At 43.9% G+C, this 26,530-nt stretch overlaps 1 protein-coding gene across 3 annotated transcripts in view; it reads left to right on the top strand.

The window, feature by feature from the left end:
- Positions 1-26,530, top strand: part of PTPRN2 (protein tyrosine phosphatase receptor type N2) — a 1,057,407-nt gene that overhangs the window by 830,946 nt on the left and 199,931 nt on the right. The window lies entirely within an intron of this gene.

Genomic DNA, 26,530 nt, shown 5'->3' on the forward strand with positions numbered 1-26,530 from the left:
TGGGTTAGCCCCTTCCCCAAGATATGGCTTATGCCTCTTCCCTTCTCTCTCACAGATTCTTGGTATGACCTGTATTTGGAGCAGCTTCTCCCCTCTCCTCACATGGATCAGGTCCTGGGTTCTTTTCTGTTTGCCTCCCCTCTGCTTGCAAACAGCCTATCCCACTAATGAGTGTTTGGTCTCATGTTGCTACAGACCAGTGGATCTTAAGAACCATGGAATTGGGATACATTCTTCAGTTTATTTCTATTTCCCCTTCCCTATCCTTTTTCAGGGACCACTCTCATGAGGAGGTTCTCCTTTTGGAGGAGCAGTCTCTAGTTGGGAGCCAAAGAGAATGCTTCTCAATTATTCAGAGGGAAAGAGTTTTATTCCCACTAAGTACTGATCCTGAAAGCAAAAGGAGGTCTCAGACCCACACTAGATCTGTGGCAGCTCAACTAATATCTGAAGAAAATAAAGTTTTTCATTGTCATGCTGGCTTCCATTATCCTCGCCCTGGAGACTGGTATGCTGCCCTCAACTTAAAAAATGCTTATTTCCATGTGGCAGTAAATCAGAGCCACAGGACATTCCTTAAATTCCTGGTCAACCAATCTACTACCAGTTTGCAGTACTACCACATGGCCTCTCCACAGTTCCACATTTTCACAAAGTGAATGGTAGTGATAACAGCATTCCTAAGGAAGTCAGGAGTTCAGGTGTTTCCCTACCTGGAAAATTGGTTGGTGAGAGGTCAGTCCAAGGCTCAGGCACTGTCCAGAGTATCTCTCCTCCAGTCAATCTTCGATTCGTTAAGGTTCCTCATCAAGAAGTCAATCCTGTCACCTGTACAAAAGACCGTTTATAGGAGCATTTTTTAACTCTATGGAAGCCAAGGCTTTCCTTCCTCAGAAAAGATTCCAGACTACACTGGCTTGGCTATTGCTTTCGACCTGAAGGCTCATCCTACCATGACAGTACAAAATTGCCTCAGGTTTCTAGGGCACATGACTTCATGCACTTCTGTAGTTCTGCATACCAGGCTGGCTCCATCTCAGAAAGCGACAAGAATGGATAGTGTTAGTTTACTCTCTGGTTTATCACCCTCTAGACATGGTGGTTCAAATGCCCACACAAGTCTTATTGGTGGACCCAGCCCTTCAAATGTAGGTGGGGGAAGGAGGGTGTCATTTGCTCCTCCAAAGCTGGCTTTGATCCTAGTTACAGATGCTTCTGCTCTCAGGTCTCTGCAGACATAAAGCTCAGGACTTAACTCTCCATATAAACAACAGAGTATTGAGGGCCATTCAGCTCACGTGTCAAACCTTCCTTCCCCCTTCAATGAACTTACAGACAATACAGTAGCCATGTTCTATGTGAAGAAGCAAGGAGCAGTCCGCTTGCCACCAACAGGCAATGAGGCTGTGGAACTTCTATATTGCCAACTCAGTCCACCTCAAAGCCTCTCACCTTGCTGGTGTCCAGCACAATCTGGCAGATTGGTTAAGCAGGTCTTTCACCAATCACTACAAATGGTCTCTCTGCCAAGACATTGTCAGATTGGTTTTCCAATGGTTGGGTACTTCTCAAACAGACCTGTTTGCAATAAAAGTCAACAGGACGTTTCATCAGTTTTGTTCTTGAGCAGGCCACAGTCCAGGGTCCCTCATGGCTGCTTTCCTGTTGCCCTGGACAGTCCATCTCCAGTACGTATTTCCTCCAGTGCCACTCCTACCGAGAGCATTGTTGAAAATCAGGCAGGACCATGCTCAAGTATACTTATAGCTCCAGTGTGGCCTCTTCAGCATTGGTTTTCCACTCTGCTAACCCTCTCAGACACAGGTCCATTAAGACTAGCATTGGATCCAGACCTGATCCATTAGGACCACAGTTGTCTCCTCCACCCCAAACTGCAGGCCTTCCATCTGACAACCTGGATGGTCCATGGCTAATACCTCAAGAGGAGGTTTGTTCAACGGGAGTTCAAAATGTACTTTTTAAGTAGGAGAAAACCATCTACTAGATGTACTTACCTGGCAAAGTGGAAAAGATTCTATGACTTGTCCCAACTGAAAGATGTGTCCTGAAACCTCATACTCATAGGATGAGGCGAGGATCCATACTTTGTATGTTAAGAGAGCATTAGCATTCTGCTTGGACAGGCTAAACTGTGTTGAGGACCTGAACCCCAGACGGCACGGTTCGTTGTCTGAGCGGAGAGAGACAGGCAACACCAGACAGGCAACAGGCAAGGTCCGAACACAAAGCTCTTTATTGAAGCATACACACAACAATAGAGAGCAGCCCCATACTAAAAAAGCCCTTATTAAATCCTGCTAACTACCAACACCGCTATAAAGTGCCAAAAACTAACTGCCTAAACCCATGCTTCTTACTGCAAAAAAAAAAACCCTCCACCTCAATTGTTCAGATCATCCTTGCAACTATTTGTGGCAATTGCAGAAGGATAAAAGTGCTTCAAGTCTCTTCTCAAATAACTTTATCCTGGATGTCCTCTTGTATACACTTATGCTACTAATTGGCCAATGTAGCTCCACCAAGCAGAATACTAGCACATTCAATGAGATCTCACGCATCCTCTGCAGCCTTTCTAGCTCAAGTGCCTATCCTAGAAATTTGAAAAGTGGTAACTGGGTCTTCAGTGCATATTTTTTGCATCACTATGCTATCACTTAGCAATCTAGAAATGAAGCTATGTTTGGACGTGTCTGTGAGGCTGGCAGACCAGGTGCCAACTCATACCAAGGTCCCCATGTCTCAACTCAACACTGACAGATACATAGCTGAAATCTATCTGGCTCACTTGTGGGTTAATATTAATAGAATAGGTATTGGAATTATAACAAAGTGTGTAGTCTCTGTTGAAGGCTTGTGAATTGCTATATGCATTAATCTTACCCGTAGTAGCTGTATTCTATATTGTAATGTAATATTTGGGTAGGTGTAGTGTGAGACTTTGTGACTGTATGAATACAGAAATAGTTATGCCCCTTTTGAAAGAGGAGACCCATCAATACTAGGTTAGGGTTGGATCTTATAACTGGAAACTCCCTACATCTGGACTGAGGAATTATCAACAAAAGGACTAAAGACGTATTGTTATTCTGCTCTCCTTCCCATGAAGATGACTCTTGCAAGTGGACTCCTCCCATCAGCTGAGTTTGCAGCTCAGAGCGCATGGCAGAAGGGGGATAAAAACCCCAAACAAAAGGAACTAAGTGTCTCTATGTTACTGAGACTCTAGGAAGGGGCAAGGAGTTTCCTAGGCATAAACAAGAGATGTCCAGCTGCTTAGCCCGGATTAACACTAAAAGACAAATAGAGCTTGCTGATTATAGGAGCCTCTATTACCTTTTAAAAACCTAAGACTGTAATTCATTTGTGTGTCTATATTCACTTGCTTTAACCTTGTAAATAATTCTCTGGTTTCCTTTTCCTGTGTAACAAATATTCATGTAGGTTTTTTAAGATTGGCTACAATTGTTGTGCTTGGTGTAAAATGTAAAACACAATTGACCTGGGATAAGTGACTGGTCCTTTGGGACTCAGAGTTACCTGAATATTGCTGTGATTTTTTTATCTTAAGGGCCATCTATCACAGAGATACACTCACCTGGGTGGCAAGACAGACTAGAATACCGAAGGGACTGTCTGTGACTTCATTTAAGGCTGTTAGTGCCTGAGGGGTTTGTACTTGGTACAGTTGGTAGGTGAAATCTAACTTTAGAACTCACAACCAATTTGGGGTTTGTGCCCTCGTTTTTTAAATCTGCCCTGAGGTTAGTACTCACACTCTTGCATCACCGTTGGGAGCATCACAGTGTGGTCCTTCAGTCATTATTCAGGTAGATTCCAATCCCAGCTCCAGGTCAAATTGCTTGAGTCATCTGAAGTGGAATAGATATGTGCACTCACTTGTAGAAAAAGTAACAATTATTAACCTGTTCTGTAACTGTTGTCCTTCAAGATGTATTGCACATGTCCATTCTGTGACCACTCTTCTTCCCCTCTCTGTTAGAGTCTGTCCAGTAAGAAGGAACTGAGGGGGATCTGAGTGGCTCTGCCCTTTATGCCATCATGCAGTGGCATGAGGCAGCAGAGGGTGCATGCGCTGCCTCATCAGGTACCACAGAGAGGACAATCTCTGACAACAGTGCACTGAGTGTGTACACAGCTGAAGTGGAATGTACATCTGCAACACATCTCAAAGAGCAAGTGATGGAATGCATTAGCATCCGTTTCTCCTCCCTGGCATAGTTATGCCAATATCAATTTCTTAGTCTAAATTGGCACTTTTAGTCTATTACATGCCTAAGTCACTTTTGAAAATGGAACTTAGGCTCCTAATTCACTTAGGTGCTTCTGAAAATGTTATCCTTATTATTATTATTAATTTGCATAGCAGTAGAACGTAGATGTGTGTATCTTTGTGATAGATGGCCGTTACAATAAAAAACCACAAAAATGTTCAGGTAATTCCTAGTCCAAAAGGATCAGTCACTCATCCCAGGACACTGTACACACATAAAACAGACAGCAGTCACCCTGAAGAGCTTACAGGTATGACAAATCCTGTGTCTTTTACCTAGAACCATTACTATTATCTCATGGACAATGGCACTTGCAGCCATCGATATATGTGTAACTGCACCTGGCTCCTCCTTTTGCATTTTCCAGGCTGTTCCCTTTATTTTTCTCATTCTTATCTTCCATTACATAATAAATCTGCCACTTGCTGATTGTAGACTTATATCTTTCCTGCTTATGTAATAATTCTTAGCATTTATACAGCATTTTTTCGTCTTGAAAGCACTTTATAAATTTCACTAATTAACAGGCCCATGAGGAGATCCTTTGTGATCTCTTTTATCAAAACTTCTGCATCTGTGGACATGCCCAAATGAACACAAAAGGTTCCTCTTACTATTTTACATTGCTCAGCTGTGTTACATCTATCTTCAATTAGTGCAATTCTGCATAACCTTGAAGAAATACAATACACAATTTTTCAACCATACAGTTTATCATTTTTATGTTCATTGACCTAATGATAATATCTTTGCAAATCTGAATCTAGTTTTCTTTGTCTATCTCATACCTTAAATTTCTTCCTTGCTGCTTTTGACAGAAATAGTAACAGAGAATCATTACAATGATCTATTAGTATTTCATATTCTGGAAAGTACCTTTTTCCTCAGTTTTTGAGTGGTCATAAATACAGTGGGACCAAAGTCTCAGCTCCATTTAAGTCAGTGGGAATTTTGCCATTGACTTTAATGACATCACGATTTTGGCCAAGTGTTTCTTTCATTTGGATCTGGGCCTTGTGTGGCTTACCCGATCCCATTTATCCACTGATGCTTTAAAAACTCCCACACCCCAATCTGGATCTATGCCGGTTATGTTATATGTATGTAGCTCATGAACCTTGTAACCGATACTTGCAGTCCCCCATAACCCAAGCCCGACCCCAGATGTACAGTACCTTCCCTCTTAACTTGTGTAAATTTGATTTTAAACATTAACTTTAATAAAATTTATTATATTACAAATCTGAGAACACCAAAAACAATTAAATCATAATTTCTCCTTATTTCTTCAAAACGTGTCAAGGCTCCATCCTAGTTTGTCTTTAATTATATTAATTCTCTGGTTTTTGAATTTCTAAACCAGAATCATTCTTCATTTTTTAAAGTTTTTAAAAGGTAAGTGGTAAAGGAAGCACAATATTGACTTTAGTGAGTCTTTCCATTTGAGACTGCACCATTACAACAGGGGAACACGCCAGCATACAGAGCATGTGTGCCCCACCCCCCTTCCAAGTCAACCAACTTCATCTTCCTCCATCCAAGCTGGGTGTCTCCCTCTTTCACCTAGAGCTCCACTTCCTTTGTGGAGATTCCTGGCTAAAGCCAGTGACTTTGCAATGCAGACATCTGCCCCCTAGGAAGTGCCAATTCATTTCCAGTAGGCAAGCAAACAGCCATTAGAGAGAAGGTCAGTGCCTTCTTGGTCTGGACTGGAACTGGCTATAGAAAGATGTGTGCTCCCTATCACAATTTCCCTAAACCTCCATATCACAGTACCAAACCCAGCCAGTTCTCATGCCCAATCATGCTAACACATACACAAATGCTTCACTTTACACACAGGACTAGTCCCATCAGACTCAATGGGACTACTTATGTGCATAAAGTTAAGCATATGTGTAAGTGCTTGAAGGATCAGAACCTTAGTTTATATGTACTAGTTTGCTCATTCCTAGTGCAGTTTGATGGCCCTAATATTTGCCAGTCACTTCTTTGTTAACGTTAGACTGAGTTCCTTGGAGCGAGGATTGTGCCACCTTCTAAGTTTGGCAAGTGCCTAGCACACTCTGGGCACTGCCAGAAATAACCTGTAACAATAAATAAAGTTAGACATGTTGTCAGCTGAAAAGGGGGCCTGACTAGAGCATTTATTTAGGAAGGTCGTTTTTAAACCACTAAGAACTCAGCTGACTGAAAAGTCTTCTGCTTTTTACAGTGAAGTAGATTGAAGATTCACCTACCGAAAATTAGAGATCTTTTTATAGGGTATTACTGGGTAGATAGCAATTAACCACTCACAAGAGCTGACAGTTTTTTCCCACGAACACAGCCAACCACTTCATGCTTTAATGTTAAATTATATTTGACATTTAATTTAAACTTTCATTGCCTTCATTCAAAAATGAACCCTATTGCATTAGTAGTAAGACCGCAGAGAAATGATTTTTTTCTACAGTTCTCACACTCTGAAATTTACCCTGATTTTCCATGCTTAGTTTTTCAGATATATTGTATGCATCCTTCTGAGTATAAATCTGTATGATTGCTTCTCATACATGAGAGGAAGAAATCAATCTTTCCTTATTACTGGAGCAATTACAATGTGAAAACACATTATATTAAGAGCTCTTGTGAAGGTTCTGCATATCTTAGCATATGCCACCTCTTGAACTAATAATCAATAACATATACAATTCTTAGTTAGGCAAACAGTGCTGATTTTGCAGTTATACCTGCTTGTGTTGTGATCCCACCAGTTCTCACCAGCTAAGCAGGTCTGGATTAGATCATGACTTGGCTAAATGATATACAGGGTGCTGAGGTGCAGCAGGAAGTTGTACTTGTGATTCAGTAAGCAACACTTTTCTCCTGTGAATTGGTACTAAGTTAATGACCCACACTGGTTCTAAAAAGAGAGCTGGGGCTGAAACCCAGGGAGACCCTGGGAGGTTTGCCTCTTCCTCTCCACAATCTGGCTGGAGTGAGTTGCGTGTTAGGCCTTTGCTTTGGGTTGGCTAATGCAGGCCATGTCTTATATCTTTACTTTGGAGGACTGAAGACCTAGTTTATGTAGCCCTTAAAGCGGCAGGACCTTATTTACATTTTACTTTCCTGTTTTACAGTAAAGCACACTACAAAGAGGTTGAAACTTCACTTAGAAATGCAGATCCCTTCCTGCTTCTACTGGCCTATCACACTGGCTGGTTTTTGAATGAAATGTGAGTCCTGTGCTCAAGTGGTCAGGAAGGCGCCCATGGAATGTTCTGCAAGTGGAGAGTGGGTAGTCCAGCATTCTTACCAAATTCTAGCTTGGCTAGATAAATTCTGCTTACCATTCAGCCTGCAATTTATCCCAGGCTACTACAGGCTCTGCTTCTCTCTCCATGATCAGGACCTACTTATTAAAAGTGAGATCATCTGTTAGCAGCAAAGGTTGGGGTCATAGGAGAAGGGGACATGGCTTTCTCAGTAGTTGGCCCATGGCTGTGACACTCCCTTCCTCCGCTGTTCTGAGTGACCACAAATCTTACTGCCTTCAGGATGAAGTAAAAGAGCCATGAAAGCACTCCCAGGAACACCAGCATAACCACCCAGCTCTGGCAACTTGTTGCTCCTGAGTTTATCAATTCACCCTCTTTGCAAAAAGAATAAACATTAAGGGAAATATTCTTCCCTAGATGTAACTCATGTTAACATTAATGAGACTGTGCTTCAAAAGACAACTGAAAGCCCATGTTAAAGAACTTAAATTACTGCCTATTATTACTTCAGACAATAAAATAAATAAGGCTCAGTTAAATTTCACATACTAAACCCAAATTACTTTTCTCTTTTCATTGTGCTATTCAAAGCAAAACAGATCATCCAAAAAACCTTAAAGTTTTAATGAATTGTGATTAACAAATAATAATTAAAACCAGATTGAAGACAGTTGAAAATGCATTATTTCACAGTAAATGTATGCAACATCAAAACCACGGTTATGGTCAGAGAAGAATAAATATTTAACATCAAATAAACTTCATTATTAATATAACTACATGGTACAAAATGCATCTTCTATTATTCCTAAAATATAAATGCAAAAAATCATATTTTGAAGCTGGCATTATCAACAGCAGAATGTAGTCGATAGGTAAATAGCTCCTCTTGGGTGACGTTTGCTTTGCTCTAAAAACAGCAGCCAGAGCCAAAATTTCCATTGGTCCTTGTTTTCTAATGCAGATTCTTTATGGGCCTTGTACAGAATAAACATGCTCAGGCTGTGCCCTGGCTATATGGTGCTAGTTGAAAAGGAAGCATTTTCCCATGTATGTGTTAATTGCATTGGCTAAACTCCTCTTAGGGGTCCAGTGTATTACATAGTAACTAGGAAGGGAAGATTACCGATCAGACTACATCCTGGGCAAACAGCGCAGATAACTTGCAGCAAGTTCTAAAATGAGCACCCACAAGACCAAAATAGACCCGACATCCTCCCTTCTCTCCTGTCATATGATTCTGGAACAATTAAAGTGGGATAATTTATTGTATAGGTAGTGAGAATGATATTGCACATTTTTGGAATTTATGGAAATATTATTGCTTTCTAATAGATGGAATGTTCCTTTCTACTAGTTACTTCGGGTTAAGAAATGCTAAGTGATGTTGTAGCTTTAAGCAAAGAAGAAGTGAAGAATTTTACCAATCCTCACTTTTGCAACATCAAATATACATAATTTCCTGATATACCTGAAAACAGCCATTTTTACAGTTATTTATTGACTGAATGTGCCACTCAGCTTGAAAGAGCAGTAGGATTGTACAACTAACAGTGACTGTGTATGGAGTCAATGCAGAACAGGAATACAGTAACTCCTCGCTTAACGTTGAAAAATGCTACTTTAAGTGAAACGATGTTAAGCGAATCCAATTTCCCCATGAGAATTAATGTTGGGGTTAGGTTCCAGCGAAATGTTTTCACCAGACAAAAGACTATACACACACACACACAACACACACACACACAGTATAAGTTTTAAACAAACAATTTAATACTGTACACAGCAATGATGATTGTGAAGCTTGGTTGAGGTAGTGGAGTCAGAGCGTGGAAGAGGGAATGCCTAACTGCTAAATGATGAACTAGCACTTGGCTGAGCCCTCAGGGGTTTACACCGTTGTTGTTAATGTAGTCTCACACTCTACAAGGCATCATGAATGGAGGGAGGAAACACAGCATGACAGAGAGAGACGGAGACACTGGTGTGGGGGAGGAGAAACAGAGACACACACCCTGTGAGGGAGAGAGACACACACATTGCCCCTTTAAGTATGCTGACCCCACTCTAAGTACACTGCCCTTTTAAGTAGATCAGCAAGCTGAGACAGCAGCTGCTGCCAGCTAGCTCCTGAACCCTGTCGTGTCTCCTCCCACCCCACAGCTCTGTGGAGATGGGGTAAAGGAGTGGGGGGAGGGAGACACCCTGACATTAGCACCCCTCTTCTCCCCCCACCTCTGCACAGCAAGCAGGAGGCTCCCAGGAGCAGCTCCAAGGCCGAGGAGGGGAGCAGCACACGGCAGTGGGGAGAGGGACAGCTGAACTGCCTGGCAGTTGATAACCTGCTGGGTGGCTGCCGCACAAGGAACTAAGGGAGTGGACGGGGGGGCTGCCGGTCCACCCTGGTTCCAAGCCCCCACCCGCTTGCTCCAACGGCTGCTCTTCCTGCAAGCAGAGGACAAAGCAGGCGGCTGCCAAACAATGTTATAAGAGAGCATTGCGCAACTTTAAATGAGCGTGTTCTCTAATTGATCAGAAACGTAGCAACGAAACAACATTAACTGGGACAACGTTAAATGAGGAGTTCCAATGCCAATGTGTTTTGATGTATGCCAAGATTGTGTCATTAAAGCACAAGCACTCCCCTTCCGAGAGGAGCAGAGCCTCCCAGAGCTTACTGGCACACAGGGAGGGGACAGATTACCTCAGGGAACACTACAGAGTAGCAGCCCTGAATGCAAAAGAACTCCAGCTCTGCAAAAGGGGCTGGTCTCTGCAAGGTGAACATACAGAGAGGGTGGAAGACTTGTACCCATCCATTGCATACTCCTGCAGAGTCTGGCTGCAACCTAGCCCATAGAATATACATCTATGTCATGGTGGGCTGTGGAATACTAGGTTTATGTTCACTGCATGTTTAGGAGCTACAGCTGAATCCACGTACACTGTACAATAGAGCTTTGTATATCATAGTTTGTTCTGAACTCGTTGGTTCACCAAAGCACTATCAGTTTCTTCATCAACCTGGAATCTAAAGCAGATCTTTGACTCCTGCATCCTCTTGTAAGGGAAGTTGTAAGGGGTCACACACCCTGAGGTGCAAATTGACGAGTTCTATCACTTTGTATGTGTAACAGATTATTTTTATCATTTGTTAAATGCTATCAGTGTGCTTGGCACTGTGCAAACTCTCAGCAGGCAGCATGGTCTTTGACCCAATTTCAGGGCCCTTTACAGTAGCCTTTATGCATGATTCAATTCCTGTTGAACTGAATTGGAGTTTAGAGTGCACAAGGACTTCAGGACTGGACTCCTGTCAGGTATGAACAAAATGGTATCCCTTCGTAAGCCAACATTGTAAAACTTGGTGTTTGAAGTTGGGCACCTAGATCCATATTTAGGCACCTGAATGAGAGGGTTAGTTTTCAAAAGGGCTGAGCATCCTCAGCTTACATTAAAGTCAGCAAGAGTTACAGGTGCTCATTCATTCTGTAAATCAGGCCACTTATTTAAGTAACTCAGTCTGAACTTAGGTGCCTGAATGCAGGCACACAAATTTGAAAATTTTGGCTATTGTAAATTTGTCTGTTTAGATATTTATAAATGCACCACGCTTTTTCACTGTAATATCTATCTATCCAGGAAAGGTCTATGCACAAATGAGATCAATGTTTAAATGATTCATAGCAGAAAGCGGTTTTAAGAAGGGAATGAAGAGGGAAGGTCTCTGACAGACAAGAAAAATGAGAGAGTTCCACATCTACAGGAAGTGACTGAACACAGATTGATATTTCAGTTTGAGGGTCGTTAGAATATGTATCATTTAGTTTTATTTTCCCTTAACTCATGAATTGTTATTAATAATAAATATCAACATCTAGGTCCCAATCCAGCAAAGCTCTTAAGCATGTGTGTAGTTCAATGGGACTAACTGCAATTTAAACTTACAAACATGCTCAATTGCTGTCCTAGCTCAGGGCCTCACATAGCACTTCACATCTTCAAAGCCTGTGTGAAACTATTAGGAACCTAGAGAGACAAGGTGCGTGAGGCAATATATTTTATTGGACAAACTTCTGCTGGTGAGAGACAAGCTTTTTACCCATGCAGAGCTTCAGGTCTAGGAAAGGTCCTCCGAGCGTCAGAGCTAAATGCAAAATGGAACAGATTGTTTAGCATAAGTAGTTAGCACATATTGTAAGGGACCATTCAAGGTAGAGTGGCCTGTTAGCACCTCAGCAATCATAGGACAAAAATGGGGGGTTAGTGAGTTTCAGATTGTTGTAATAAGCCATAAATCCACCAGAGAAATAGACTGCATCATGGAACAGGCCACCCAAATACCATGCAAGAACCTGCTTCAATACAGAAATAAAACCTCCTCCAATGCCCCTTTCCCATTGACATAGCGCTTTCTACATGGGCGCGAGGGCAGTATAACTACGTCGCTTTTCACACCCCTGAGCAACGTAGTTATACCAATATAGGTGTGTAGTATAGACCTGGCCTAAAAATCATGGACTTAACAGAGACACTGGGTTTATGACTTATTACAACAAACTGTCACCCACTAGCCCCCCTTTTTGTCCTGTATCAAAACCACCCAAACTTACCTGTTTTGGAGCATTCCGTTTTTTGACAAAAGTATCAGAATTTTCTGCGGAAAGCAGACACTCCTACAGAAGGCAGATGCTTCTGTGAAAATTTAATGAAATACCCAATTTGCCATAGAAAAAAAGAGTTTTGATGGAATAATTTTGACTAGCCCTACATACCACTATCTTGTTTGCATTTATCAATATTGTTTGCAATACTTTGCATTTGTCAGTATTGGCCTTCATCTGCCATCACGTTGCCCAACAACCTAGCTTGGTTAGGACTTGAGTATGCTAAATAGTTTTATGTCATCTGCACATTTTGCCAACTCACTGCTCTCCCCCTTTCTAGATGGTTAATAAATATATTAAACACCACGGGACATAGTGCAGAACCTCTAGGCACCCTGCTGTTAACCTTTTGCCATGATGGCTAAGCAGCAGTTCTGCAGAAAAGGACCTGGGGATTACAGTGGACGAGAAGCTGTATATGAGTCAGCAGTGTGCCCTGGTTGCCAAGAAGGCCAACGGCATATTGGGCTGTATTAGTAGGAGCATTGCCAGCAGATCGAGGGAAGTGATTATTCCCTTCTATTCGTCACTGATGAGGCCACACCTGGAGTACTGCATCCAGTTTTTGTCCCCCCACTACAGAAGGGATGTGTACAAATTGGAGAGAGTCCAGCAGAGGGCAACAAAAATTATTAGGGGGCTGGGGCACATGACTTATAGAAGAGGCTGAGGGAACTGGGGTTATTTAGTCTGCAGAAGACAAAACTGACGGGGGATTTGATAGTAGTGTTGCCGGCACCCAGTGCCGAGAGGCTGAACAACAGCTTGAGTTGGTTCGTTACCCGGTGTGCTACACCCAATAATCACAACGGGGTGGAGAAGCAGAAAAGTTTATTTGAAGCTTCAAAAAGGTACAGGGAGAATAAAATCTCAAATCCTGCACAACAGAGCAGGAAGTTACACAGGCTTTTATACATCCTTTTTCCCAGCATACTTATCCAATAGCAAGCTGCTCCAAGTATCCATATAGCCAGCCAATCCAGTTCCCAGCCAGTTCCCTGATTCTCTGTATCATTTGTTAAACTATACATAAAGCTGCTTTATTCAGCATTGTTCTTCCATATCTCCCCTGTTTGGCCTTGCTTAGTTTCAGGCAGTCTGACTCTGCAACATACTGTTGCAGATTCTCAGCATAACTGCTGTGTGTGCCTCCAGGCGGGGGGGCCAAGGACACTTGGGCCTAGGACGCAGAGCTGCTGCGAGTGCCTCCAGGCAGGAGGGGGTGGGGCAAGGACACAGGGGCCTAGTGCGAGGGGGCTTCATCGACACTTGTGGTCTTCCATCCCCTCGAGTTACCTAGTGGCCATGCCCCAGTGTTCCCAACAACTCCCCCCTTTGAGAACACTCAACAGCCTTGGCTCTGAGTTTTCTCACTTGGGCTACTTATTTCTTTACAATAGGACTTTGCATAAGCACTTTGTGATAGCCCTGAAGAGAATGACTTATTAACTTTTGCAAAAGGGCCCTGACACATGATACTGCACAGCATAATACCAGTAATACAAGCAGTACAGGAAAGAGAAGTTTCAATAGCAGGCTAAATAAACCACCAAGCCAAGACGACAAACCCCAGCCTGAAAACAAGGTTTGCAACCAATCGTTCTCTGGGGCAGTATAGGCAACCTGTGCTCCGGCTCGGGCATGGGCTTCAGCCTGTACCACCTTTTCATAGATCTCATAACTGCTATCATTGACATATACACAACATCGGGGCCCGATAAGGGCACAAACCCCTCCTTGGGATGCCAAGAGATAGTCCAAAGCCAGCCTGTTTTGGAGGGAAAACGTCCTGAGCTGCTGTACCTCTTCATTTAATGTTTTTACTGCTGACCCTAAATCACTAACCGAGTCCTCTAACTCTAAGGCCACTTTCTCAAGTACCATCTGCAGCCTTACAGTATAGCGGCCTATGCAAGCCAGGGCTGGCCCGGTAAACAGTGGCGCTATTCCCAGTACAGAGCACCCTACCAGCTTCTCGGTTGTGAGGGGATTCTTCATATTGCCCGCCAATGCCTTAGTCAGTCGCCGCAGGGTCTTTTCTCGTGACTCAACAGAGGTGTCTCGGGCATTTCTAATCTTTCCTTTGGGCAGTGTGGCAGTTATGGAAAGATGAGGAACTCCATGAGCTATATAACAGCTACCTGTCCAGTTGGCTGGCAGCACCTTGTAAGCCTTTCGGCCACATACAAAATAGTGACCCTGTAGGGCCCAATAAGGACTGTTTCTTAAGGGGATTCCTGGGATATTTAAGGCTGCTTTTCCAAACAGTTCATATGCCCCTAGGGGGGCATCCCATCCTCCTGATTGGGTACAAGTGGGGGCATTTCTAATTGTGCCGTTCAAATTACACTCGCCATAGGGACCACTACAAACCCACCATTGGCTTGCTACATTGGAGATATTAACTGGACGGCAAGTTACATTTCCAAACCCCTTTTTTGTGGTAAGATTATTTGTAAGTGTTTCCCTAAAAGGGGAGGAACCATTACACCCACACCGTTGGCCTCCCCTGTTGGTCTTTATCCAATACCCATCAGCCCACTGTGTAATAACACAGGAGCTCTTTCCCACAGGATGCCCATAGGGATCAGATTGGTTTCGGGTAAAACATAACACTCCCTCAGTGAGTACTGCAACTGAATACTCCTGGTCCTGATAGGTGGCTTGCTGTAAAGAGGTCTTGTTCCAGAATGGTGAGTCCGTTCTTTCCTGCTCTTTGGTGGTGGCTAATTCTGCTAGGGTCAAGGGCAGCATGTCAAGGGGCATTCCCGTTTTGGGGGATAGTGGAGTTGGAGCACACACCCAGCAATCAGTCTGGTTTGTTAAAGTAGCAACATGGTGCGCAAGCAAAACAAAGGAGTTATGCTCCCGATATGCACAATTTGGAAATACCAATACAAAGAATAACAATGTTACCCAATTAATTATTACCAGAGTCTTCCCAACCCAGGGTCTCCAGTACCTGGGTGGGCCCATTTTAGCATTAAGGTGCCCGCTATTTGTGTCTTTTAAACAGTAGCTTTAGCCCGAGATCGTCACTAGATGAGGAGTCAGCAGGTTGGACGGTCCACGGTTCTGCTGACGAGGGGGCGGGTACTGCCTTCAGACGAGAGTGATGGATCCAGTTCTTGTGTCCCTCTATCTTTGCCGCTGTATGGGAGATCAGCAGGACGGTATAGGGTCCTTTCCACTTTTCCTGGAGAGGCTCGTCTTTCCAGGTGCGAACAAGCACAGAGTCACCGGGCTGTAAGGAGTGGACGGGAGAGTCCAAGGGGAGAGGCTGGGAATCCTTGGTATACCTGTGAAGAGACAAGAGAACAGCAGACAGGGAACACATATACTGTGACAAAAAAACATTACCCAACTCCCATTCCCCTGACAGAACCGGGGTGCCATTCATGGGCCATGCCCTTCCAAACATAATTTCAAAGGGACTGAGCCCTAATCTACCCTTTGGGAGAACGCGGATACAGAGTAGGACAAGGGGCAAAGCATCAGGCCATCGCAGTGAGGCTTCTTGGCACACTTTTGAGAGATGCCGTTTAAGGGTCTGATTGGTACGCTCCACTACCCCACTGGCTTGCGGTCTCCAGGGCGTATGGAGTTCCCAGGGGATCTGTAAGGCATGTGAGATGCTTTGAATGATTTTTGACGTGAAGTGTGTCCCGTTGTCAGATTCCATCCACAGGGGGAGTCCAAAGCGAGGAATGATCTCCTTAACAAACTTGAGGGCCACTGTCCTGGCAGTGCAGTTACGGCATGGGAAGGCTTCTGGCCATCCGCTGAACCGATCCACTATAACAAGGAGATATTTGAACCCTTGGGTCCGGGGAAACTCAGTAAAGTCTATTTGCCACACTTGTCCGGGGCCCGGAGTGGGTTCTAGGGCAGCTGGTGGCACAGGATGTCCCGGTCGGGGGTTATTCTTTTGGCAGACTAAGCAGTCCGCTTGTACCTGGGCAGCCAGGGGTCGGAGTCCGGAAGTGATAAAGTATTTTCCCATTAGCTGGATAAGTGCTTCCCTGCCAGCATGAGTGGTTTGATGTAGTTTCTGCAGCACTGGCCGGATTAGGCCCTTTGGTAAGAGGACCTTCCCTTCTGGGGAATGGAGCCATCCCTCCTTTTCCTGGAGACTGAGTTTGTCAGTTAGCTGTCTCTCCTCCCCAGAGTACTGAGGGGTTGGAAGCTCCCCTACTGATGGGATAAGGGCATGCATATGGGCGTTCTCAGCCTGAGGGGATGGCAGGGTGGCAGCATGCTTAGCCTCTCTGTCTGCCCGGGCGTTACCTCTGGCCACATCTTGATCCTCCCTTTGATGGGCTTTACAGTGTACCACCGCCACTTCCGAGGGGAGTTGTACAGCTTCTAGGAGCTGGAGGATTTGGGGCCCGTACTTGACTGGGGAGCCTTGGGCTGTCAGCATTCCCCTTTGCTTCCATAGGCCAGCATGAGCATGCAGCACACCAAAAGCATACTTTGAATCAGTAAAAATGTTGACCCGCTTTCCTTTTGACAGTTCAAGTGCACGGGTCAGGGCTATTAGTTCGGCAAGCTGGGCAGAGGTCCCAGCAGGCAAACCTTCAGCTTCCACAGTGTCATGGAGGGTCACAACAGCATAACCCGCCCTCCTTTGCCCATCTATTACAGTACTGCTACCATCAGTGTACCACTCATAATCTGCATTTGGGAGGGGTACATCCTTTAAATCCGGACGGCTGGAGTACTGGACATCTATGATCTCTAAACAGTCATGTTTCTGTTCCTCTGTTTCTGGCAAGAGAGTGGCTGGGTTAAGGGAGGGGCAAGGCTGTAGGGTGACTTCAGAGTTCTCTAACAGCTTAGCCTGGTACCGAGCAATCCGAGCCTGGGTGAGCCAAAGCCCTCCCTTTGCATCCAATAAGGCTCGGACCATATGGGGAGTATAGATTTGCATAACCCCTCCCAATGTTAGCTTCTCGGCTTCCTCAAGCAATAGGGCAGTAGCTGCGACCGCCCGTAAACATGCCGGCCAACCCTTTGCAACCTGATCCAATTGCTTAGAAAAATAAGCCACAGGACGCTTCCATGCTCCTAACAGCTGTGTGAGCACTCCTAGCGCCATCCCCCTTCGTTCATGTACATACAACTGAAACGGCTTAGAGAGATCCGGCAGGCCCAGAGCCGGGGCTTCCATCAATTTTCTTTTCAGGATTTTAAATGCCCTGTCAGCCTCTGGGGTCCAATAGAAGGGGTCATGATCTGCTCCTTTTACACAGTCGTACAGGGGTTTAGCCCACAGTCCAAACTCTGGGATCCATATCCTGCAAAAGCCTGCCATACCCAGAAATGCCCTGAGCCGCTTACGGTTACTTGGGGTAGGAACTTGACAGATAGCTTCCTTTCTTTCGCTTGAAAGCTGACGCTCCCCTTGCCGTATGTGAAACCCGAGGTACCGTACCTCTGGGAGGGCAATTTGAGCCTTACTCCGTGCTACACGATATCCCCGAAGTCCAATAAAATTCAGGAGGCTCACGGTGGCTTTAAGACAGGGTTTTTGGCCCACAGTGGCAATTAACAAATCATCTACATACTGCAGAAGGAGGGCCTCCTCATTATCCCACTCCTGTAGGTCCCTGGCCAGAGCCTGGCCAAAAAGGGTGGCAGAGTTTTTAAATCCCTGGGCCAACACTGTCCAGCAAAGTTGCTTTTTAACCCTTTTTCGGTCCTCCCACTCGAAGGAGAAGATCTCCTGTGATGGGGTGGCAACTGGGATGGTAAAGAAAGCATCTTTCAGATCAAGGACTGAAAAATGGGTATACTGTCCCCCTATAGAAGCCAATAAGGTGTACGGGTTAGGGACAAGAGGGTGCAGAGTCTTAACCCGTTCATTGACTGCCCTTAGGTCCTGTACCAGCCGATACGTGCCATCAGGCTTCTGTACGGGTAGAATGGGAGTGTTCCAGGCTGACTGACATTCCCGGAGAATACCATACATTAGGAATCGATCTATAGTTTCCTGTAAACCTTCTCTGGCTTCCCTCTTGATTGGATACTGTTTTACTTGCACTGGGCCTTTCCCTGGTATGAGCTGAATAGTAATAGGGGTCTGGTGGGTGGCCTTTCCTGGAATCCCTGATGCCCACACGAGGGGGTACACCTGGTCTTCCCACGGGCTCCATTCTGGGGCTTGCATGGCTGAGGGCTCAACTGCAAGGGTCATGATCCAGGCATTCTCAGGGGGTAAGGTAAGGGTTATTTCGTCCTCAGTAAAATGCAGGGTGGCACCGAGGCGACAAAGTAGATCCCGTCCCAGCAGAGGGGTTGGACACTCAGGGAGGTATACCAGCTTGTGGGATATAGTCCTGTCTCCCAAAGCACATTCCGCTGGGGCATACACTGGGCACTTGGTGTCCCTGCCTGTGGCTCCCACCACAGTAAGGGAATCTGCTACTGGCAACTGAAGAGGCTGATTTACGGCAGTTTGGGCCGCTCCAGAGTCCACTAAAAAATCTATTTCTGAGCTTCCCACCCGCATCTTTACTCGGGGTTCCGGGGGTAGGGTGGTCCGTCTCCCCTGACACCCCTATTCCTGCTCCACCATCGCCATCATAGGGGCACCCCCCTTTTCTTTCCTCTTTGGGCACTCATTTTTCCAGTGTCCCTCCTGTCGACACAGGGCACACTGGTTGCGACCCAGTCGTCTCTCCTGCAGGCCCGGACGGTCGCGTCCACGGCCCCTTCCTCCCCGGCCACTTCTCTTAGTGCCGGCCTGTACCGCTGTTACCATCAATCTCACTTGCTTTCTGTCCTTCTCTGTCTCTCTCAGACTATAAGCTCGGTTTGCAGTCTCTAAAATTTGTGCCATGGTCATACCCATTAAATCCTCCTTTTTCTGTAACTTTCTCTTAATATCAGGGGCTGCTCTGCTCGTAAAAATTCCCTTAATAATTGACTCAGTTGCCTGATCATCGGGGTCTGCATTAGTGTTCTGTCGAATGGTGTCCCGAATACGCTGTAGAAAGGCCCCTGGGCTTTCTTTTAAATCCTGCATTACTTCATATGGCTTTGCCCAATTATTATGTCGGACAGCCGAGTGACGGAGTCCATGCAAAAGCAACTCCTTATAGGAGGTAAGGCGGGTCATATCCCCATGATCATTTGGATCCCACCTGGGGTCTGCTCGGGGGACTTGTGCATCCGGGTCAGGGACATTAATACGATCCCGGTCGTACCGTCTCTGTGCCTCCTCCCTTGCCTTGGACACAACCTGTTGTCTTTCAACCTCAGACAATAGGGTTCGCAGGAGGACGTTACAATCATCCCAGTCCGGCTTGTGACTACTGAGGCACCCCTCAAAGACTGATATAGACCTGCTTGGGTTGGTGGAAAACTCTCCTGCCTGTGCTTTGAAAGCAGCCAAATCCACAGGATTAAAGGGCACATGAGTATAAACCTGCATAGTTGTGGCAGGACGCCTGTCTGATCCAGACCGGGCGACTTTAGTTTCAGTGATTAAGGGGTATAGGCCAACCATTGGGGACTTACAAGGTATGGGTGTAGGGGCCGAAGGGGACACCGGCTCTGCCATTACAGTGGGGGTGGGGGTCTGGGGACTAACATTAGCTGCTACCAAACCAGTTGGAGTCAGATTACAGCGCTGTAAAATATCTGGTCGAGTACATAAAGTCAGAAACAAATGCGCATACATATGTTCATTCCATTTACCCATTCACTGACAAAACAAAACTAATTGGAGGATCGTGTTGTAATTAATTGACCCTCCTGGTGGCCACCACTCCTGGTCCTCTAGTTGATATTGAGGCCAGTCAACTGTACAGAATCGTTTTAATTGGCTCTTAGTCATCGGATCCGCACCAAATACCTTCCAGTTTGCTAGAATGCACTCTAGGGGCGTACACCGTGCCCTAACCTCTGAGCTCTGTCCCTGTCCCATACCTACAGGGTAACTCTGGGCGTCCCCAGGTTCCAACAGAGCATATAATCCGGATTTTAAAGGATCCTACCTTATCCAAGGAACCGGTTCTTCACCGTGGTCCACAACAGCTTCTCCACTATATGAGTGCGTTGCACCGTTGTGCCCTCTGGGGTCGATCAAATCGCGTCTCCTCCGAGGCCCCCGATGAACTCACCGGTGCGTGCTGGGCGTCGGTTCTCGCCGCAATCCTCGACCTCCAGGAGGGGTCCGGGCAAGGCTAAATTGCAGCCTCGAGCCCACCCAGGGACGCCAAAAGCTGTTGCCGGCACCCAGTGCCGAGAGGCTGAACAACAGCTTGAGTTGGTTCGTTACCCGGTGTGCTACACCCAATAATCACAACGGGGTGGAGAAGCAGAAAAGTTTATTTGAAGCTTCAAAAAGGTACAGGGAGAATAAAATCTCAAATCCTGCACAACAGAGCAGGAAGTTACACAGGCTTTTATACATCCTTTTTCCCAGCATACTTATCCAATAGCAAGCTGCTCCAAGTATCCATATAGCCAGCCAATCCAGTTCCCAGCCAGTTCCCTGATTCTCTGTATCATTTGTTAAACTATACATAAAGCTGCTTTATTCAGCATTGTTCTTCCATATCTCCCCTGTTTGGCCTTGCTTAGTTTCAGGCAGTCTGACTCTGCAACATACTGTTGCAGATTCTCAGCATAACTGCTGTGTGTGCCTCCAGGCGGGGGGGCCAAGGACACTTGGGCCTAGGACGCAGAGCTGCTGCGAGTGCCTCCAGGCAGGAGGGGGTGGGGCAAGGACACAGGGGCCTAGTGCGAGGGGGCTTCATCGACACTTGTGGTCTTCCATCCCCTCGAGTTACCTAGTGGCCATGCCCCAGTGTTCCCAACAGTAGCCTTCAAGTACCTGCAGCGGAGATCCAAAGAATATGGAGCTAGGCTCTTCTCAGTGGTGGCAGATGACAGAACAAGAAGGAATGGTCTCAAGTTGCAGTGGGGGAAGTCTAGGTTGGATATTAGGAAAAACTATTTCTCTAGGAGGGTGGTGAATCACTGGAATGGGTTACCTAGGGAGGTGGTGGAATCTCCATCCTTAGAGGTTTTTAAGGCCCAGCTTTTGACAAAGCCTTGGCTGGGATGATTTAGTTGGTGTTGGTCCTGCTTTGAGCAGGGGATTGGACTAGATGACCTCCTGAGGTCTCTTGAAACCCTATGATTCTATAAAAATTGACCGTTTAATCTTACTCATTGTCTTTTGTCTCATAGCCAGTTTTTGGTCCATGACAATACTTTGCCTCTCACCCAATGACCGCTTAGTTTCTTTAATAGTCTCTTGTGAGGTACCTTGTCAAAGGCCTCTTGAAAGTCTAAATAAATTATCAACCACTTCTCATTTATCCTCTATTTCACTGACATGTTCAAAGAATTCTAAGAGATAAGTGAGACATGATTTTTCTTTGCAAAAGCTGTGCCCTGATCTTCTATGCATTTTTAAATTCCTTTTTTAATTATTGTGTCAACCAATTTGCCAGGTACCAATGTAAAACTTACTGGTCAGTAATTCTCTCAAGATCACCCTGAGAGGCTTTTCTAAATATAGGTATAATATTTGCTATCCTCCAACCCTGCAGGTTAGCTGTATTTTAATAACAGATGTTATATTTTTGTAAACAGTTCAACCATTTCATACTTAAGCTTCTTCAGAATTCTTAGATGTGTATCATCTGGGTCTGGGGATTAATATTTTTTAAATTATTTGACTAAATTAACTAATACATCTTCCATAAATGCTCCACCAGATTTAAACCAAAAGTATTCTAAATTTTCATGGATGCTTACCTAATCGTATGGATCTATTTCCAATGACTGAAAAGCCTGACATATGATACAAGTACAAGAGAATATATTTTAAAAAAAGAATTTTATAGTATATGAGAGGTTTATTTTTAACATTAATTTTTATAATGCCTAAATTTCTATCATGTAAACTTTAGGAAAATATGCTTTTATTGTTCCTTTAAATTTTATTTTGAAATGTTTATGCTACAGTATGAAAAGGACCAGCTTTAAGCTGCTGTATCTTCTTTAGCTCTGCCATATTATTAACTGTTTTTAGGAGGGAACCAGGCCCCTTATAAACATGATAACTCGACTGTGTATACCAGATCTCAGAAATTTCACTGTACAAGACTTATATATATATAAGATGTCCAAATCACAGAGGGGGAATTGCTGCTAATGGCTTAAGTGAAAGCTATATATTTTAAGCAAAAGCAAATCTGCACAATGATGGAACATGGCAGAATGGTACTTGGAGACAGGATCATTAACAAATTTGGAAAACAAATTGTATTGTTAGAAAGACAAGAGCTAGGAAAACATATGGGATCTGGTTTTCTTATTCCACATTTATGACTTACACAAATGTTAGATACCCAGTATGACGGGTTCCCCCCAGGATGCTACCTGGAATTGGGGTACCGCTGAGCCCTCTGACTCACCAGCCTGGGCTCCTCTCACACTGAGCTGCTGTGACAAGCTGCAGACACGCTCCCGATCTTACAAGTCCACCATCATACACACAGATTGGGACACACCCAGCTGCAGTTACATGCAGGTTCTCTGACCAGTCACTGCATGTGAACCAACAATAGAGAGGCTACAGCCAAAATAACCCCCAGCTTTCCAGCCTAGGACCCCAGAGTGGTACTGTCCAAACCCCAACCAGTCTGAATTTATTGTCCAGTTCACCTTCCCCTCAATGTGGAGAGGAATATGCAACAGACTTTCTGAGCCAAGATTCCCAATCACTTCACTCCAAACTCACTGGTTTAGATTAAAACATAAAATAAGTACATTAACTACAAAAGATAGATTTTATGTGATTATAAGTGATCAACAGATCAAAGCAGATTACCTAGCAAATAAACAAAAACAGAACCCAAGCTTAATATACTAGATAGAGTGGATATAAATAGCAGATTCTCACCCTAACTGATGGTGCAGGCAGACTTGTAGATTCTTAAGGTACAAGCTGCATTAGCTTTACAGCTTGGGTGTCTCAGGTCTTCGTGCACAGGCTAGAAATCCCTTTAGCCTGTGTCCAGCACTTTCCCCAGTTCAGCCTTTGTTCCTCAGATGTTTCCAGGAGTCTTTTTGTGTGGGGAGTGAAGAACCACAGATTATGTCAATCCCTGCCTTATATAACTTTAGCATATGGTGGGAACCGTTTGTTTCAAAATTTGGTTCCCAGACCAGTTTGTGGAGAAATACTGACATCCCAAGATGGAGTCCAGAATCATTTGGCCTGGTCACATGTCCTTGCAGAGTCATAGCAGCCAGTACTTACAGGCTGTCTGGAATGTTCTCAGGAAGGCTCACCAGGTGAGAGATAAGCTTCTTCTAAGGCCTATTGTTTTCCCTAATGGCTCATTGCCCTGAATAGGTCCTTCCCAACCAGCTATCTAGACTGAAATCATCTTATCTAGTGGGCATTACCCAGGTGTAACTACATTTGAAGTACTGATACATAGTCAGTGTTTATAACTTCAGATACAAAAATGATACAGGGATACAAATAGGCTAATCATATTCAGCAAATCATAACTTTTCCAAAGATACCTTACATGTCCCGACTTGCATAAAATACATCATAATTATGCTATAATCATATCATAATAATATCACTGTGAAGAATATGGGGTGCAGTGTCACACCCAGATAGATACAATTTTATTTGAAATGGTCCAAACAGTACTATTGTTTGTAGACCCAGTTGTTCCTTCTGATCCCATGTATGCAGGATGATACACATGGATCAGATTGCTACAGAATCCCATTGACTATGTTAGGGCTCCATGCAGGCACAGAGATTCACCTGTGATCGGGACCTTTGTCTCTTTCTTTTGTTTTAGCAGTATTTTAAAAAATAAAATATTGTAATGAGGAAAGATAAAGGGCTCAATCCTGCAAGGTGCTGACACCTTAACAGCCACTGACTTAAGTATTTTGTGGAAAAAGAGCATCTGATAGTTTCTTTTTCTGATATACAGGCCTGATATCTGGAGGAAGCAATAGGGAACCTGCTGCCCAAGAGCCATGTATGGCTTAATTGTTAATGATGCAGGTCTCTGTTTTGCAGATATGCGGGAGAGTGGAGCAGTCCAGGAGCTCTGCACCCCCCACATTTTGTAACCACTTTCTACAGCTGGGAGAGAGAATAACTTTCTGTCGTTATGTTCCCTGCCCCTGAAAAGTGCCGATGCTTTCTATATTAATGTTTTTGATATATGGTGTGTATGTGTTTCTGATGGGAAATGCTATATTTCATTGTGTTAAGGCCCTGTGATTTTGATGCAGAGGTGCTCGAATTTCAACAGAACATGATTTGTTATGTTAAGTGGAGATGGTCAGGAATTTTTCAGCAAAATGTTTTTTCATCAAAATGCTGATTCATCAAAACCAAAACTTTTTGTGGGAAAAAGTGGATTTTGGCAAGTTTCTTGACTCAAAAATTTCTGAATTTTTTTTAAATTGTCAAAATACCCCATTTCAGCATTTTCAACAGGAAAAATTCAAATTTTCTAGTATGAAACAACTTTTTGTTTGAAAATTTAAGTTGATTAGAGTAAAAAAAATAAAAATTAAAGGTCAAAAGCAAAAGAAAAACTTTTTGACAGAATCAAAATGAAAGGTTTTGATTGACCTGAACTGAAACTTTTTTCAGATGTTCAGTTCATGAAACTGGGATGGGAAAAATTATCAGAATCTCAAATTTTCACAGGAAGGGGGAAAGGTTTCGTGCTCAGCTTTTCTGTTAAGTGATTCTAGTGCATAATGCCAGAAAGGCTTACACTTTAGTGCATAAAATCTTTGATTTGAAATGCTTCATACAATGTAGATCATTTTTGCACCTTATCTTTCACAATATTCTGGGAGAGGAGTCCCACAAATACCGTTTAAAAAAATTGTACAGGAAAATGATTCTGCCCATCTGATGAAATCTATGTAAACACCTTACATACTCAAAATGAAACACAGCTTCTCCTTGTCTATGTAGTCATTGCGGAAAAGCCATTTCATAGATTCTGTATGTGTTTGTATGGATGGCATTCAATGTAGTGGGTGTATAGGTTATGGCCATGAGTGGATAATGCAAGCAACCCCACAGGCTTTGGGTTTAGCACTACTTCGTGAGTAGGAGGGAGAAAATAAAGTGTCCCACTTCTGAGCTGAGGCATATTCTTCTTGGCTGTGGGAAGAGCACTCCCCCACTGTTTCCTAACTACAAAAGTAAATGTTAGCAATATATGTAGAATGGGGGATGGACCCATAGCCCCACATACTTTTGCTAGGTGAGCAATTGTACCTATGGGGGTGTGAGAACAGGTGGAATTTTGATGCAAATAAATATGCTGTTGTCTAAATCAAGCTGCATTTGGTTTAGCTCACATCCTTAAAGAAGGTTCCCAAAACCTAATGTAGAGCAATCTGGCATGCTCAATTCTAAACGGGAGTCATGTAAGTAAGTATACAATATATATATGGTTTAAAGTGAAGACAGATTTTTAATCTAAAAATAAAAATTAGATTCTGAGTATATTCAGAAAAAAGCAAGTTATTTCCAGAGCTCATTCAATTTTTATGATTGCTTCCACATAATAGATGAGAGTTCGCCTAAAAATATGATGCACGCTGGTCAATTTAAATCATTCCAGGCAGTGCAAGCCCAGAATACTAGACATTTCCCTCTTAGAGCCTCCAGTAAGATGACATTGGTATAAACATAGCAAAATGTTTTTTTAAAATTAGTAAAACGTCTCATTTTTTAAAATAACGGCTATAGTTTAATGTGTGATACACATCATGCTAGTATGGGTTTCAGAGTGGTAGCCGTGTTAGTCTGTGTCAGCAAAAACAATGAGGAGTCCTTGTGGTACCTTAGAGACTAACAAATTTATTTGGGCATAAGCTTTCGTGGGCTAGAACCCACTTCATCAAATGCAAGGAGTGGAAAATACAGAAGCAGGTATATATATACATAGTATATGAAAAGATGGGAGTTGTCTTACCAAGTGGGGGGTCAGTCTAACGAGCAATTCAATTAACAGTAGAATACCAAGGGAGGAAAAATCACTTTTGTAGTGGTAATGAGGGTGGCCCATTTCAAACAGTTGACAAGAAGGTGTGAGTAACAGTAGGGGGAAATTAGTATGGTGAAACTAGTTTTTGTAGTTTTCAGAGTAGCAGCCGTGTTAGTCTGTATTCGCAAAAAGAAAAGGAGTACTTGTGGCACCTTAGAGACTAACAAATTTATTTGAGCATAAGCTTTTGTGAGCTACAGCTCACTTCA

Source organism: Lepidochelys kempii, chromosome 2, assembly GCF_965140285.1.
Source record: "Lepidochelys kempii isolate rLepKem1 chromosome 2, rLepKem1.hap1, whole genome shotgun sequence".
Lineage (NCBI taxonomy): Eukaryota > Metazoa > Chordata > Testudines > Cheloniidae > Lepidochelys > Lepidochelys kempii.